Here is a 4251-nt window from a genome sequence, read left to right as displayed (position 1 = left end):
CGATACTCGAACGCATAATATATGAAATAATTATATCTCGCATGTTTATGCAACACTAAAATTAAAAATACATTACTTTGACAACCTATACAAGCGCTATATTGTTGAAGTATTCTATATTGATTTAGTATTATATATTGAAATAAATCTAATATTTTTTTTTCAAGAGCAGCTATTAAAAAGTACTTGTCGAAGCCTCCTGATAACCCTTCCCTAACATCTCCTTTTACATTACAGTAATTTCCTTGCTAACAAGAAAAAAATGCATGGATGTTCGAGCGAGCGAAACTGTCGTCGAGACACCGCGTATTGCTCACGTATAGACAAGACAGTGTGAGTCAAGCGTTTTCTTAGTGTCATATGTATTTTAGGACGGCATTTCTGTCCACAACGTCTTATAATGCTATCTCTCTCGTTTTTCGTCTGCGATAGAGGATAGAAGATCGCCGCGTATTCCCTCTCCAAGCGTCCGACGATCGCATACCGCTAGCCGCCTCTGCCACTCCGTACTGCTCGTGGTTCATCCACAAGCAGCAGTGTGTGAGTGACGCATCATCGTATGCGAGTCACATGGATATACGGACGGCATTAACGCCGGTGCGTGTACACAAATGTAATTATGAAAGAAGGAATGCGGTTATTGATCATCTTGCTCTGTAATTTTACAAATGGGATGATAGGAATCGAAAAAATATTTAAAATATAGGACAAACTTGCCTAGCACTGCACCAAGCATACTTTATAAAGTCAATTTTTTCTCAAATATATTTAGTTTTTAATAATATCTTGTTAACAATAAAAAATGTGCGATTACGTGTCTATTTAGATAATACGTATTTGATCATAGATGTGAATCACTGATGTAATATTAACGAGTGAATTTTTATTATATCTTCAGATGAAAGGATATTGTATCTTCTTTCTTCAAGATGAAAGGAGGGAGTGCAATTTTGATCGATTTCTGCCCATTAATTATTTGACTGGCACGCGCGCCAAAAGGTGCATCCGTGTCCGTGCCACAACTGGCACGTGCACCAAAAGTCACGCGTTTTACGCAAGAAGGAACTCTCCTTATTTCTACGTTGGAAATATATTATTGAATTAAAAAAGTTACTAATCTTATGTTTTCGACATCAAAGAATCCGAATTTCATGTCAAAATTAAAGAATTTTTAAATTCCAATGTACTGGGTCACTATCGTCTAGATCACTATCAATTGATACGCACGGAAAATTTCTTTTATATTAATTTGAGTACTAAGATTATACTTTCATAACATTGTTAAGTCAAATGGAATTGTAATAAACATTTTTTTCGTTAAGGCAGAGGAAATGCATTACGCACACCCCCGGGAAATACGGGACTTTCCCAGGGGTAGTGTGGGACTCTCCCTCTCCGGAACTAATCGCCGGAGGGGACCTATCCACTAAAATCTTTGCCGAGCCTCTTGCGGCCATCGCGAGGGCGCCCCGGGAACTGCTTGCGCATGACTTCCGGGACGCCATCAGCCGCCGGGCGGGGAAAACTAAGAAAACCCCGCCCCGTTCCCGAGCCGGGGGAGAAGATAGTTTTCCCGCTGTACCAATCCTCTATGACCGGACGTGGGCCCCCCCGTCCGGTCACACCTCTCCAGTTAGGAGCCTTTTGGGCCGGGTCCAGTCTGCACCCGGCCCGCCCCTACGCTCCTGACCGAGGTTACGGGGTGGAGGAGTCTCCCTCCACCCCTCTCGGTCAGGAGCTTCTATTCTCTGGGAGAGGGGTGAGCGGCCTAAAAACCCGCCCATGCAGGCCGGCCGCTCTACCCCCCTGCCGGAGGCGCCTGGTCTGACTCCTTGTCACGGGGGGAGGAATCACGCCTTGCAACGCGTCTCCCCCGCCCGACAAGGCGTCTCCTATCATCCCCCCCCCCGCCGGGTCCTCCGGCGATCGTCGTTAGGAGGACCCGGCGGTATTGGGGGGAGGGGGCGCACCTGCAGGTACCCCGGGGGAGGGAACGCCAGCAGTGACGTCCCCTCCCCACCCACAGGTGCGCCGCCCTTCTATCCCACGCTAGTAGGTGTGGCGCCGCTCTCCTCCTGCGGCGCCTCACCCCGTCCCGGGGGGCGGCTTCGCCCCTCCTAACTTTCTCGGCTTCTTCCTTCTACGACACGACGGTGTCACGGAAGGAGGTGACGGCGGACCAGTCCTCGTCTCCCCCAAGCATGGCCCTGACAAAGGCCGGGGAGAGAGGTTCGCTCCCACCACTCCGATTAGGACTCGACGCTCTGCCACCCAGGAGGGAGGAATTGTAATAAACATTTTTTTTTTTTTTTTTTTGAGGCAGAGGAAATGCTTTACGCACACCCCCGGGAAATCGGGACTTTCCCAGGGGTAGTGTGGGACTCTCCCCCTCCGGAAGTAACTGCCGGAGGGGGCCTACCCACTAAAACCTCTGCCGGGCCCCATGCGGCTGTTGCGAGGGCGTCCCGGGAACCGCTTGCGCATTACTTTCGGGACGCCCTCAGCCGCAGGGCGGGGAAGAACCTAAACCCCGCCCCCTTCCCGGGCCGGGAGGGATTATTCCCTCCCGGCCCGCTGTTCCTGTCCTCCATGACCGGACGTGGGCCCCCCCGTCCGGTCACACCTCGCCTGTTGGGGGCGCTTGTGACCGGGTCCGGTCCCGTCCGGACCCGGCCCGCCCCCACGCTCCCGACCGAGGTTGCTGGGGCGGAGGGGTCTAAGTGTTCCCCTCCGCCCCTCCCGGTCAGGAGCCTCCTGGCACTGGGAGGGGGGTGGGCGGCCTAAGAGCCCGCCCTTGCAAGCCGGCCGCTCTGCCCCCCTCCCGGAGGCGCCTGGTCTGACTTCTTATCACGGGGGGGGGGAGTCGCGCCTTGCTGCGCGTCTCCCCCGCCCGACCAGGCGCCTCCTGTCTCCCCCTCGCCGGGCCCTCCGTTGATCAGGAGGGCCCGGCGGCATTGTAGGGGGCTGCGGCGCACGCGCAGGTACCCCGGGGGAGGGAACGCCAGCGGTGGCGTCCCCTCCCCGCCCGCGAGTGCGCCGCCCCTCGACCCCGCGCTGATGCGCGGGCAGGCGAGGCGCCGCTCTCCTTCTGCGGCGCCTCGCCCCATCCCCGGGGGCGGCGGTTTCACCCTGCCGCACCCTTTCCGCCTCCTCCTTCTGCGACACAACTGCGTCGCAGAAGGAAGTGACGGTAGACCAGCCTTCGTCTCCCCCAAGCATGGCCCTTATAAGGGCCGGGGGAGAGAGGTCCGCTCCCACCACGTCGATCAGGACTCGGCGCTCCACATCCCAGGAGGGGCATTCCTCCAGGGTGTGTTGCGCCGAGTCCACCTCAGCGCCACAGTGGTGGCAGCGGGAGTTAGGCTCCCTACCAATCCTGTGCAGGTACTCACCGAAGCATCCATGTCCGGTGAGTACCTGCGTCGTCCGGAAGGACAGCTCTCTGCGGACCCTGTCTACCCATTCTTGTAGACAGGGCCGGATGGCCTCGTTCCCGAGTGGCCCGTCGCCTCCTCCAGGTGGATGCTCCACCTTAGGAGGAGGCGTTGAGGGGCCTGCACTTTGGCTGTGCCAATGGCCCTGGCCAGGTGTTCGAGATCTCCCCCGGCACGGAGCTCCTTGACACGCCGATAGGTTTCGGCGTGCATTTGTGCAAGGAGCTCCAGCGGGGGGAGGCCGGCCAGGGCCGTGGCGGCCATACGCGACGTCGTCCTATAGGCCCGGGCGAGGCGAATGGCGACCCACCGCTGAGCGCGGTGAGCCAGCGCAATTATGCGCTGGTTGGTCGCCATCGCACTTGCCCAGACCGGGGCCCCATATAGGGCCATGGACTGGACGACGCCGGCACACAGCCGCTCCGCCCTCCTCTTAGGGCCGCCGAGATTGGGCAGGAGGCCACCCAACATATTGGCCACCCTGCCCAACTTGGGGGCCAGAAGCTCAAAGTGCTTCTGGAACCCCCATTTACCATCCAAGACGAGTCCCAAATATTTGATTGTGGGACCCGTCTTCACGGAGACACCGTCGATCCGGACTCGGGCCTCAGCTGGTCCCCTCCTCCTCGTTCTGTCGTGAATGAACATAAGTTCAGACTTGAGGGGAGCCACCTTGAGGCCCATCCTATTCAGGGAGCCTACCACCTGGTCTACCGCCCGTCGTCCCTTCTCCAGGGCGCTCCGCCAGCCCCTGCCCCCGGCCAGCACCATCGTGTCGTCTGCGTAGCAGACGACGCTGCAGCCGGGGGGGAGGGCA

General features: G+C 56.9%; 1 protein-coding gene across 3 annotated transcripts in view; it reads left to right on the top strand.

Annotated features, from left to right (window-relative positions):
• The window catches only part of LOC116849608 (serine/threonine-protein kinase SIK3-like), a 372170-nt gene that overhangs the window by 290794 nt on the left and 77125 nt on the right, over positions 1–4251 (top strand). The window lies entirely within an intron of this gene.

The sequence above is a fragment of the Odontomachus brunneus genome, unplaced genomic scaffold (genome assembly GCF_010583005.1).
Source record: "Odontomachus brunneus isolate Ranch 3 - 2012 unplaced genomic scaffold, Obru_v1 Obru_scaffold_120, whole genome shotgun sequence".
Classification (NCBI taxonomy): Eukaryota; Metazoa; Arthropoda; class Insecta; order Hymenoptera; family Formicidae; genus Odontomachus; species Odontomachus brunneus.
This window is presented reverse-complemented; position numbering and strand designations above follow the sequence as displayed.